The following is a 14844-nucleotide window of genomic DNA, read 5'->3' as shown; positions in this document are numbered from 1 at the left end:
CTGCCTCGTTCAAACTGAGATCGATAATCAACCTGAAAAATGTATACCGAATTATGTTTAATTGCCCAGTCTGTTATCTCAGGTTAACGGTAGATTCTTAGAAATTTGTTTATAACCCTAGCATTTTCATCTAACTTCGTTTTTTTAATCTCTCTTTTACAAAAATTTTGTGACTAAATAAAGTGACAAAATATTAGGTCAGTCCATAAAGTCATGCGCATTTTTTGGTAAAATTTTAAATAATATAAAAAATGTCGCTTATTTTACTCTACTAGCTTCAACGCTATCTACGTCATTACCTCCAGCTACTAATTACTGACGTCTTCATGAAATGCTACTCCAGTACTGCTTATTATAAAAACGCAATTCAAAATGCTATGGAGACTCATCCTGTACACATTCTTGCTTTTCCTGTTACTTTATATGATCGAAAATCATACAAGCTACTCTACTGGGTTAGGACTACTTCCCAGGCACACGAACCTGAACGCGTCATCAATCGAAAAATATCTTTCTGAATATTAAATTAACGCATTTCAAAATTAAAGAATATATAGGTATAGGAAATCGCAGTTAACGTAAAGGAGAAGAAATATGCTATTATGTAAAGTAATTTATAATTTTTAAAATAGCAGAATTATATTCACAGTTTAACTCTGGTTTTATTAAAGATTATGCATTAATTGCTTGAATTTGAGGTTTTGCAATTTTAAGTTACCTGCATGTTAAATCTTAAATTTCTGAATTTTTATAATCATGTACATATACTGTACCTGTATATCTTGCTATCACAAGCTGAACTTTACTATGATAATCCTTTTCAGTAATGTAATTGAAAAGTTGCAGTTCTTTTTAAGCGAATTATCGCTACATCTTAAACATCAGAAACTTAAGAATGGCGCAAAAGACCCTTTCATTAAAGCATTCAGTATATTTGAAAAAATGTATTTCTTCTAATTTACTTGCAAAACTAGCCATCAATTATGGCGTAAATATCTATCGGTAAGGAATTTCAAATGAAAACTAAGCTAAAAGGTTACACAGCAACATTCAGCACGCAATTTCACTGAAACCTGTACGGGCATGACAAGCACAATTGGTAAGAATAAAGCAACACTCAAGACATTGCTAACGCAGACTTTCAACTAACAACGGGGCTTTCAGCAGGCGGAACACGCTCTGATTAAAAAATCTGAAAAGTCCCTTTAAATACTACAGCCTTCTACCACACTTAAATACGCGCGAGATAAAATTTATATTCTGACAAGAAAATGGAAAAAGGCTGGCAACAAAAAGCCGTAACATTAAATAACTGGTTAATTAAAATAAATAAATTCTTAACAGTTTTCACTTAGCTTATCGAAACTTTCCTCGACTAAATTACAAAATGTAAACAGTTTTAAATAGCTGTCATGTTTAAACGCATATGTATATTTGTGTGGTCAAAAATTTCCTTTGCTTTCATAAAAACCATTAACTTCTGATTTACTTATTGCTTTCAGTTCATTTTTTTCAACTTTTCTAGAATTTGATAATTTCATTTTGGATTCAGAATTATATTGATATTACAGTCAGGAGTTACATCCATGACATCCCACCTGTAATAACAAATCCCATTAAAATTAATTTTATATCAACAGCGATTACATCTTGCCAATTCATATACATATCCGGCTTAATTTAATTCATGCTCTGATATAAATTCAGAGATATATGAATTTTAAGGCGAACGTTCGTCAGATAATACAGTTATGACATATGTTCTTGCTTGCTTAATTTCATACTCTTAATCAACTGCCCACAAATATGAAAATGATAGATGTTCATCAAGCAGTGCAAGTAGCCCAGTTACTGCATGTTGGTTTCTAGTCCTTAACTGATTTGTTGCTTTGCTAAATTTCTTCATCTCACATAATTATTAATTTAAAATAGCCGGAACATATATTAAAAAATTCGAAACTATTAAATCTCTCATTTGGCCCGTCCGTGGGCATATCTCCAAGAATATTAACAGCGACAATTTTAAATATAAACGTGTACTTGCATCTTAAAATAATGTCAAACATTGAAAAATGTTTATTAAAGAAGAAAGACTCCAGGAAAAAATAGCGGCAGCATTCTGGAATTATGATCCCTATCTTTTCCTTAGCATTTTGGAAGCTTTGAGCTCTTCCAAGAGAAACATGAAAGCATTTGGAGATTTTTAGTGAATTTAGTGCTTTAAGTTTCATGCATTATTTCTGTTAGATACCCATTTAAGTTTTCTTTCCTGGCAGCCAAAGTGAAATGTGCCCAAGGTCCAGTTCACAGTTTTATTCTCTTATTAGATTGCTTGCCATTAACGATTGTTGAAGATAGCTTCTGAATGACAAGATCTTACTCTTACACATCCAACCCTTCAAATATGCCATCAAAACATTTCGTTGCAATGTACAAATAAGTGTAAACAAGACAGCCACTGTAGCAACTTAAAAACTTGTTTTACAATTTCTGTCTGAGAAAATTATAAATCAAAGGTATAAAATGCGTTTTTGAGAGCTTTCAGTAATCCCCCTTTGCTAATATTCTAAATAGAATTTATTCTATTTTGAAATATTTATAAATTTTAAAACTGAGCACTTTCTCTGCTACAATAATTTGCAATTTAGTCATCAACAGTCTAATTTTGGATATCAATTGTTGTAGAAGAGTGAAAGGTTCCTTTTTCGAGTCCAAATTATTTACTTGTTTTTATTACATTTTGTCAATTTTTTATTTCATATGCGTCTAACTAACTATATTAGCCAGTTTTTAATTTCAATTTGCACTCGAAAATTCTCTGTACTGGATTTATATATTGCGACATCTCGATAAGTTGTTTTTGCATTATTAGGAAATCACATTTAAAATACTCACGACTTTGCTGAGTAAACGAAATCAACAAATCTTAAATCCGAATTTTTACTTTGGTCAGTCAATCCGAATTTTTACTTAGTGACGTAAGCATCATGGCCATCGACAATCTATTCTTAGTTGAGCAAGGTCGGGATGCATTTATAAGGATATTCTAATTAATTTATTGTAAAGTGTGCTTCAGTGCCAACAATAATGCCTTCGAATACTAGACCAAACGCAGCCCAAAACTCTAACGGGTAATTTCAAATATTCGTTATGAGTATAACGTAATTATGTCATCTTCTCATCATGATTATATTTTATCTCCAGGGATAATGCATAAATTTGTTTTGCATACTGACCACAAAAAAACTTTACAATATATTCTGTTGAGTCGTTTTCTGGCACGGAAATAAGGAAGCCATTTGCCATTGGCTTGGACTCGTGGTCGGATCCACAAGAACGCATGGACTTTCATTAAGTGTCTCTTTGCGCCATGGAGGTAGTTTCATTTCTATCATTTGATTTGGTTTTGTTTACTTAATTATGTCAAAGCACATTAGAACTATCTCCCTAAGGGAAAGGATGCTCTCGTAGATGACTTTGGATGACTCGTGGATGACGTACTAAGAGAAACTATCTCGAATGCACGTTATGCTTGGAAAAAGGCTTGAAAATGCCTATGAAGCCAGCTCGTTCACCTGCAGTCGAATCCAGGTTCAGGACATCAACGATTCGCCGATTTTACGGAAGTGTTCAGCGATTTTTGAACTCGGCCGCTGGTGTGCGCGAAATACTATCCAGTCGAAAGTTTTATAGAGAGGATGTTAACAAAAGAAGGGCTGAGAGACACTTGGATCCGTCTTCTGACATGTTTATCAGCTAAACTGAGAGGAATTTCCCCATTATAGCAGAGCAAGCGCCCATCGGCATTATTCTCAGTGATGAGACTCTTAAATGACCAGTAGGTTATACCACACTCTCGAATGCTTAGTAGAAAAGTGCCTCGTTCCTGAAATAAGGATCTTTGAAAAGTTTGCAAAACATGAAAGAAAAATTAATTCCATCGAAGGATGTCTGTTTCATACGAAATCGATTGAAAATAAATATACTACAAATATCAAAATATTGTTCAAGTTACAGTGAACGTTTTTAAGATGATTCCTAGAATAGCAACATTATTGCTGCACGAATTTAAGCAATTATTTGAGTAACTGTTTCATCCATTTCATTTCAGCTGTAAAAACGTTTCGAAGCATATCATGATTACGGGAGATTAAAAAAAAAAGAAGTCACATGGAAATACTATGGTTATCATCACTTTTTTAAACATTTGGCCGTTAAGCTGAAGAAATCGACTGCGAAATTGAGAATGATTTGATATAACGTTCTATTAGTTTGATTACTAATTTCGCTTTGAACAAAACTGCAGCGTTTGACCAATAACGTTGCTTAAGTTAAAACTTCGTCTCACAAATTCCCTCCAAAGTAAATGGCTTCGGTGAATTTCGCAAATTTCATGAGAGTTCTTGAGGTTTCGCGAATATACTTTTTTTAGCGGCTACAAATGAATTCACAAATTTCAGGTATATTTCTAGTTACTTTTTAATTTCCATTATATATGCTGCCTTGCAATTCATGTTTACATATATTTAAAACTTATATTAATTAAGTTTTGTTGAAAAAAACTAAACATTACTTTTGAAAAACAGTGCTTAAATTTTATTCATAAGCAAATCAACTGACCTCACTCTTCTAGCAGACTTCACTCGCAGGCAATGAAAGCAATCTTTATACGTGGACTAAATATTTCCGGAAAATATTAGCTCCTACATTTGTACAGACATGTACAAATGTCTATATACGTATAAGTTTATGGAGCTTTTGAAATGACCAAAACTTTCATTCATTTCCATTTGTATCCATAGGTTTAAAATAAAGGCAATGAAATTCTGAATTTTGGGCGAGCATAAGAGCATTTCTCATTTAGAAAATTTGTGACAACTATTCATATAGGATATAAATTATAACTTCAACTTATAGACATATTGCTGTCATATTACAGATTCATGTAATTTTGCCGGCTCTTTTTAAAATAAACCCCAAGCGCATGATAATAAATCGCTCCTAACCTGAATAAGTTTCACTATATAACTTTTATATCATAATTTTATGTAATGTAATAATTCTTTTATACAATATAAATTTCACTAAGAACAATCTTTTGGGCTGTCCTATTCCTGTTTACTCATGCCACTTTGTATATTACATTTAAATATATTTAAAACTTATTTTAAATATATTTAAATGTAATATACATTTAAATATATTAAAAATTAATTAAATTTGCAGAGATATTGTATTTCAAACTTTTTCAACCTCTGAAAGTCTGAAACTTACCTCTGACCAATCTTTAAATCACAGAAATTAAGAGCAGCTATTAAAGTGAACGCCCTAATGTTATACGTATTTAGTCATTTGTATCAGTCCACATTCTGCGACCCATTACGTTTCCAAGAATTGGAGTCTAAGTAGAACGATTACTTCGATTGCCTGTGAGTGAAGACCCTTAGAAGGCCATGTTCATTTCCTGACAAATAAAAGCTAAGCCTTCTTTTAGCAAATTAAAAATGTAACTCTTGTCATGTAATTAAATATTTGTTCCAAGCTTATATCGACTAATTTAAGTCCTTGAGCTTTTTAAATAACAAAAAGCATTTGTTTATTTCCAGGTGCAACTTTGGAATCAAAAATTAAAAAGAATTCTGAGTTTCGGACGAACATAAAAGAATTTCGCATTTAGGCAGTTTGCGACAACTATTCATAAGTTTTATTAACTCTTACATTTTAATGTGGGTAATCTTTCTTTACTTATGCCGCAATTTTTGCTCAGATCAGAACGTTACACAAATTTAAACTGAGAGTGACAGAGCTTAAACGTAGGAATATAGCTTAGCTACTGGAGTGTTCGCACTATGTCAGTAAAAGGTAGTTACTGCTAAATACATTTTAAAACCAAAATTTAGATATTGGCTCGGCTACTGGAAAGCTACGTAAGGGTTAATAGTACTGTAGACTTATAATATGGTAAAATTTAAATTAAACTTTGCTTTTTTAAATATTTGAAAGTTAACTACAGGAAAAAACAGCCTCATCCTTGTCATACTACATTTACTACAATAAGTCATCGTTTTTTATTTGCGTCATATTTTCGTTATAAACCACAAGAATGACCACATGAATGAAGAGATACTTTTTTATCTGGATTTTCACCACACTTCCTTTGTAATTACAGTTAAATAGTTGTTAACTTTACTAATTTTTCAAAAGGTTAAGATAATTTCGAATTTTAACAGTTTAGGTTGTGTGTTCACAGATTCACAGGTTATTTTGCATTGTAATAAAGTTTACCCAACTCAAGAGCAACTCAGTTTGCAAATTAGGCTGCCGTACGGTTTTCGCTATCTGAGGTTAACAAGAAGAATGTGATTTTCGACCAGATGATACAACATACGAAACCAAAACTTTGTTAAGAATTAGCATTTCATAAGATGAAAAAAGACACCGTTGGAGAATTTTTACACGACCACCGATAACATTTCCCATTCACTTAATTAGCATTATTTTTGCACTAAATGTTTGGAGCTACCGACTTGATTATTTATATGACTTATTCTTGTAATCGCTGTTGGAATATTTTATTTTCATAATTATCTTTTACTTTTTATTACTTTTAGCTTTACATACTTTTAGCCTGTATAATGATGATTGACATGTTGTTTAAGAAAATAAAAAAAAAAGTTTGTAAGAATATTAAGCTTTTGGTTTGGTTTACTTAATTATGTCAAAGCACACCAGGGCTATCTGCCTAAGGGAAAGGATGCCTTCGTAGAAATCTTTTTAAGGGAAACTGATTCGTATAAACATGGAAAAAACACGAAAACGCCCATGCAGCCAGCCCGTTCGCGAGATTCGAAACTCGAACCGAACTACCAGTGTTCAGCGACTTTACCGCTTGGCAGCTAAGCCTGTAAGAATAAAGATAAATGTTTTTTTTTCACAATGTGAATCCATTTTCCGTACCTATTTGAGTCACGTAAACTATGTCAGACCTGAAGAGATTTATATTAAAATGTTGAAACTGAGACTTGGTCGTGCAGAAAATCTCACAAATTCTTGGTCCAGAAAACTGCATAATATTATCGTCCATTGATCAATATCAGCCTTTATCTCTGATAACAAACACTTTACTAACTTTTGAACAAATGAATGAAGATTATGCACGCTGGACTATCAAATACTTCGGAAATTATGTTTTTAAAATTTTAAAAAAAATTCAGATTTCTTAATGAAATTCTCACATGGAAAGAGGTTTCCATTCGATAATGCCATCGATATTTAAAATTATATTCATATTTTGAGATTATAATTATTATAATAAAAATTATAAACAATTTTTACTCACTAGTTTTCTCATATGTTCTTATGCTTTATGTATTTTAAAATAACGATCATTTAAAGATTAATTTGGTGGTGGAGAATTTTTTTTTAAAGAAACTGCTATCCGTATTTCAGGCAGAGCGGTGGCTTTGGAATAAAATATACTTTTCTTACGTCTATTGCATTTTTTCGTGTTGAAAGTCTTCCTTCAGTTCGCTTTCAGGAAGGTATTTTTGAAATCTGATTTAGAATGTGTGTGATGATGATCAATCCAGATGTGTGATTATGTTCTGATTAGATCTTGATTACTACTGCAAGAAGTACCAATAATTAGGTATTAAAGTAATTGAGATTTTTAGATAGAACTCGTTGGTATATACAAGTAAATAAATTCTTACACAAATGAATAAAATACGCTTTGATGTTTCACATACAGAAATTTTGACTGAGACCTAACAATAGTTTTCATTTGATCTCTCAGTGTGATGTGTTTATAATTTTATAAACTTTGTTCCACAGAAATGTTTCCAAAAAATTATTATAAAACAACATTAAGCATTCCCCCCTTTTACTCAAATTCACCTTCACTCGGCTCTAGAACTCAGTAACGGATTTCTTATCACAGCGCCCACAGTTAGATAATTTTAGGTTACTGGCAAGTACTACCCAAACAGTAGAATCTCAGTATAATCCCATATGTGTGAAAGTATCAGTTATCTTTCACTTCATCTGAGCTGGTAACGCGCAGCGGACCGACAATAAAGTGCTATATTCACATTCAGTTTTCCCATTTTTAGCTTTTGTCTATTTTGCCCTTTCTATTCACTTTTTGAATATCTGATGCGGAATGAAAAGTTCTTTATGAGAGTAGGTGCTCCAAAATTTTTAGTCCTTGGTTCTTTGGTATTTTATCAGGAAAATTCTCAACGCAAGACCTAGTGTGGAAGTATTTCAGGTTACGGAGAACTACTGTTATGTATAGGAGAATTACTTCTGCATCAAGTTATGAAATCGGCCCTTTAATCGCTCTTTCAAATTTTTCATGTGAACGTTGATTGCAGTTGAAATTCAACTAATTGCAAAAAGAATAAAACTTCCAAATTTATTTTGAGATAGTATTAAAATAGTGATGATGTATTATCAAGCTACAAGGAGCTATAACCTGCCGAGCTGAATAATGGTAATTTGCCCTGAGCTGGAATCTAGGCAGACAGGCTGCCGGTGCTGTCGTTTTCATGGTATGTTTTCTGTGTAAGGAATATACTAACTAATTTCCCTTGAAAATCCCTCCAAGAAGGCATCGACCTTAGTCAGAGAGCCCAAGCGTGCTTTTGCATACTCAAATAATACACCTATTCTGTTACACGAATAATATATGTTATGTTATCTACATTTATTATGTTATCTACACCTATGATCTGGGTTATCTACACCTATTATGTTATATAAATGTGTAATCCAGACTCTGTAAATAAAGTGTTCACTCGAAGGATCTTTCTTCAACTAAATATAATTAAGTAAATATTTGTTTACTTGTATAATATCCTGCTCACCAAAAGTTCGCTCGAAATTCAAATTCTGAACTTAAAACTTGTACTTGAATTTCATTCGTCAAAATTCAACTGTCACTGCAGAAATAAATACTGAAATATCATACGATATTATCAACTCAACTGGATTCTTCTTCACATGTATAGAGCAATAGCATTCGGAGCAGAGATGCCTTTTTGATTTCAAAAGATGAGTCAAATAATGGTGTATCTTTAAATTTTCCACGACAGACAACTACGTCATTTGTCAGCCCAAAATAGAATAAAAATATTATTTTAAAGCTAAGAAATGTAAACTTAAAATACGTGTGTGTGTGTAGCGTTTTAACAGATTAAGCCAATGCCATTTCTACAACATAATATAAGACCATGAATAAGAGGACAAATGTGCCTCAATTTGCCGGGTGATAGGTAATTAGAAATGAACAGCGTAATCTCAAAAGTGTATCCAAAAGGAGTATTTACGTTTTTTTTTTTTTTTTTTTTTTTTTTTTTTTTTTTTTTTTGCTTTCGTGTTTGACTTTGGAAAGTTCGGTGACTAGTTGCCGAAGAAAGATAATTCCACAGGAATATGAATACATGTAAATCCTGAATACTTTTATATGCTGATAAATCTTTCATCCCAGACCACTTATTTAGGAGTAGTATTTAACAGACAACTTACCTGGAGGAACCACATTAAAAACCTTAAAAGGAAAGCATACAGCATTATTAACTGCCTCAGGCCTTTACTTGGAAAATATTCAAGCCTTGACCTACGCAGGAAAAGACGATCAGGCTCATTCTAACCTACGCGTCGCCTGCATGGGCCACTGCGAAAGAAAATGAAATCAAGCAGTTGCAAATCATTCAGAATAAAGTGCTTAGGCAAATGACTAACGCACACATGTAAGTTAGTAACATCACATTACATTATGACTTTCAACTGCACTCAATCAAAGAGCACCTGCATAAACTGAACTCACAATTTTTCAATAAAGCACTGAACTGTGACCATCTTGCAATTTTCGACACACTCAACTATATTATTCTTCCTGATGGTGAAGAATTGAGACCACTCGCGGCTCACCTCACCCACGACTCAAATTTTCCGACATAATTATGAATTGTATATAATTGTAAAGCACCTTGTACATAGTATTTTTACATTCTGATTGTATCTTTTAGTAATAAAATTTTTGTACTTTGTTTATGTGTTTTGTTTATTTCACACTGATGATTTACATACTTCCCGTCTGTCCATGATCGTCTCCTTGCTTGGCTTTGCGATGTTGGCCCCCCTTTTTACCACCTCCTATCTTTCTTATTTGAAGATAGTACTACTGTGACGTGCCTTCATGGCAATTTTATGGAGCCGGACAAGCGGCCAAGAGCTGCATTCTGGCAATAATCAAACAGTCAGTCAGTCAAAAAAAAGTGGACACTGGATGTAAATATTTCATTTCATAAACGTTCCTCGGAAAGCCAGCTTTTGGCTAGCTGTAAAATAGTGGTCGATAAAATGCGACTATCCTAAGGGAATTGAAGTTGGGCGACAACTCGAAAATATGTTGCCGAAGAAGGGCAACAAATACTGCATGCAAATTAATGACAAGAAGCATGAATCTAACATTAGTTAAGGGTTCTTATAATTTAAAAATATTCAGAAGTTTATTCCTCTTTGAGAATTTAAATTCTAAATTTAGAATGTTATTGATTTGTTATCATTCATGCTCAGTTATGAGTTAATTATGTCAGATTATAAATTACGATCTTAATATGAATTTCAAATTATGAGTCCTTTTAGTTAGTGCGTGTAGGACAGGAATAGCTGATATAACACTCCGAAACCTTGCAGATTCAAACCAACGACAATAATTTATTACACATGACGCTCATTTTAACGACCTATCTTGTAAAAAAATAATTATTTAAGAAAATGAAATACCTGAAAGGTTTCAGCTAACATACCACATCACCTAGACTGTAATCTGAACTACTATCTGGTTTGATAGTATAAAGTTGAGCAGCTAGGAATTGCATGGCACCGCGATATAAAACTAATTACTTCTCTATCGTGAATAAGACCTTAAGTTTCGAATTCAAATACTGAATCTTCTTGTCCTAAAAGTACATTTTGATTCGTAATTACTAGCTTAAATTTTGAACAAAACGTTTAATGTGTTTCTGTTCATAATATGCTATTTGCCAAACAAAAAATTTTAACCATCCAGAACCTGAAGAAATTGATAATTCATATAACATTATAGATCACAATTAACACTTAAATGTGATAAATTATTATTACTTCCGGAATTCATTCATTAATATTAGGATAGGGAAAATAAAGAAGTTTTCTTTCCTTTGGTTCTACTATATTTTTAGATACGTTTATTTTTAACTCATTACTAATCATGTCAAATTCGCAATATTAATTTGCTGCTATTAAGCAGAACTCTACTACTCTGTAATAACCCTGTAATTTCATAAAATATTGAATATTTCTTTTGATCAATGTTTTCTTATGATCAATGATTTTATAAGTATTTACCCAAATAAAACACATTAAAAATAGAAAAATAATATTCTAAATGCTGTGTTTATTGCTTTAAAATCGCTTAGTATATTATTCAAAAACCTTTCAGATTAAATTTGAAATTATCTTAACCTTCCTTGAATAATAACATGCTGGCGAGTGGAAAATAAAACTATTTTATTTCCCGCCACGGTAATTCATTGTTTTCTTAGAGCTGAGCTTGTTAATTAAAATTGAAAGATTAATAGCTTACATGTTTCCGAATGGCAATAGCATCGCACGCTGGAGATAAATTTGTATTATTTCGAAGAGTGTTGCAACTGCTTTCTTTCAAATCGTTGAGTAAGTTATTCAAAAATTTATTAAACATTTACAAAGTATGAAATAAAAAAAAATCTGAAAAGTTTCAGATTTTAAATTACGTCCAAAGGGGCGTTTTTCTAACGTTTTATGCGTTACCTTTATTTATTAAATATCACGTTCTTTGCATTTAAACCATAAAATTTAGTTCAATAGCAGTGTCGTAAAATAATTTTAAAATGAGTATAAATTTCCGATGTACAGTTCGACTGGAGATAAAAAGGGTTCTTTTTTTCTCGTAGAGTGTTGCCATTGCTCGCGTTTAAATCGTTGAGTTTGTTTCTCAAAAATTCGTTAAAGGTTTACAAAATATGAAATCGGTAATAAAACAAATTCGAAATTTCAAATTGGAATTTCAGATGTCAATACTCGCAGTAGAATTACGTTATTAAAAACTGGATGGCTGTATGTACCGTTGTTTTATCACAAGGCGAGAAATATGCATGCATTTTTGCAGATTTTTCATTACTTAATTTCTTCAAATATAATGCAGGGCTCTAACATTTTGTGGCAACAGTTTGAAAAGTGAACCGACATTTATAGGAGTCCGACGCAAAATGCTAAACGAAAGTAATAGTCCTTCGGGACACAGATCCCTTTCCACTAATAATAAAAAAACAAAGAAAAGTCTGAATGGGTTCAGATTTTAACGGTCGCCAAAAAGGGTCTGTTAATGGTTTTTTACGCTATCCGTGAGCTCGCAGCCTGCCATTTTGTTGTTTTACTTGTAGAGTCATTAGGATTTTTTCAAGCAAGAGACATGAAAAAGAAGCAATGGCCTCGCCAGGACTCGAACCTGAACCTCTCGAATACGCACCGAGTGAGCCACCGTTACACCACGAAGGCACGCCGAAAGAGGGGGAATGTGGCCATCCTGATAACCCATTCCTTTATATCATTTTAGCTTCAAGCATAATTTATGACCCATAAAATCTCAACAGCAAAATTTTAGAAAGTTTAGCAGCAGCATATGTTTAGAATTCCTATTGCAGTGTTATGTGTCGGCATAACATTTTTGTATTTTTTCTAGTCTTTCCTCAGTTCATCATATCAATGTTTAGTATACCTTATAGGTGACCGCAAAACGTTTTCTCTTTCCTTTTATTATTGGAACGTTTTGTATTAAAATTATTAATTAAATATCATATCTTTCGCCCTTACGCCATATAAAATTCAAACCAGCAGCAAAATTACAAAATATTCTAAAAACAGAATATCTTCAGAATTTCCGATTTTTTTACTGCTGAAGATAAAACTGATTTATTCCGTACAGTTTCAAAATTGCTCGCTTTCAAATCGTTCAGTTTCTTAATCAGAAATTTAGTAAAGTTTCACAAAATATGAAATATAAATTAAGAAATTCAATAATTGTGCTTCCAGGTGCATATGTCGAGGAATACGTTATTCAAGACTGGACGTTCCTAGGTACCATCGTTTTCTCCCAATGCGAGGAATATACATACATACATGCCTGCAGATTATTCCATTATTTAATTTGTCTAAAAATAACACAGGTTGATAATATTTGGTGGCAACAATTTGAAAAGTGACTCCCTGTTTATAGTGAACGACAGAAAATCTCGTTTCGAGACGAATAACCCATTCAGATCATCCCCCTTTTGGGGTAACAACTTCGAAATTCAAATGTTGGCCTTTAGGCTGCACATGTTTAGATGGAGACCACGTTATTCAAAATTTGAAAGTTCTAGGTACGTCGATTTTTGCATTGCGACGGACGTACATAAAAATATACAGATTCTTCATCATTTAATTTATTTAAATACTAGCAGCTTCGCTGCCAGCCTTCATCTAGCTTTTAAATGTACTTGAAAAATGGCTGAAGGAAACACCAAACTTAAAATTTAAAAACTGAGTAGAATTTTACACTGCAGAACAACTTCACACAAATAAAAAGTTATTACGGATAACAAAATTACAATGAAATAAGCAATATCCCTGAATACAAATATTAATTATCCTAATAGATAAATTAACCAACTTCCCTTTGCAAAATCTTACGAACTCAAATGGTATAAAGGAGGTTAAGAACTTTGTGTCCTAAAAAAATCACTCAAAACCTTTCAATATCTTAAAAACAGTGAAATGAGCAATAAATAACATAAAAGAATACAAAAAAAAAATTCTGAAAATCAAAGTATAATTAATGATATTTTATCTTATATTTTCAAGAGAAAAAAATTAACCAACTTTCCGTTGAAGAACAAAAATAATGCAAAACGTTTCAATATCTTACAAACAGTGAAATTAGCAAAAAATAACATGAAAGCAACTCAAAAAATATAAAATTCCGCTCAGAATTTTACTCTACAGAACAACTTTACCAAAAAAAAATCAATAAAAATATTATATATATACATATATATATAAATGACATTGAAATATGCCAATCTCTTGAAAACGGTGACAAAAAAATAAGATGAAAAATTATTGCCAAACCCATACTTCTAAAAGAATGAAACTTTTCAAAATGATGCTATTTCATCAAAAATCTATCAACCACAATAAGACAGGAAAATTGTTGCCAAAATCACATTTTTAAAGATGTGAGAAGTGTACTCGGAAGCTTCATTTAAAAAAAAAAATTAAATACAAGATATTATCAGTTTTCCAAAATTCTTTTTGTAAAAGCAGTCTCAAGGATGAAAGTTTAACGTATCCAAAAATCAAAGAAAAATAAACTGTACATTTTTAAAAATAAACGTTTTTAGTAAAAATCTCGCTGAAAAGGTGTTAAGCTTCGTTTGTTAAATAAATTCGTATTTAATCGATTTATTGAAACACGAAATTTATTTTAAGTTCGTAAAATAGCTAGTGCATGCGTTTCATGACGATGTGAAAATGGAGTGTGTAGACTAAAATCTCGCTTGTCTCAAAATGACGCGATTTTGTCACAAAACATAAAATAAAAAAATAATAATTCGAATTTCAAAAAATCACTTCGAGGTGCACTGACTCTTGTCTAGGTGCACCTACGTACCAAATTTTGTAACCGTGGGTCTATTAGCTTACGCGCAGCGCAAACGAAAGACACACACACACAGACTCTTTCTTTTATTATATGTAGAGATGCTACAGGTAAATAGC

Source organism: Stegodyphus dumicola, chromosome 11 (assembly GCF_044657685.1).
Source record: "Stegodyphus dumicola isolate Sdum_Otavi_A_Nest chromosome 11, ASM4465768v1".
NCBI classification, from domain to species: Eukaryota; Metazoa; Arthropoda; class Arachnida; order Araneae; family Eresidae; genus Stegodyphus; species Stegodyphus dumicola.
Note: the sequence above shows the minus strand (reverse complement) of the source record.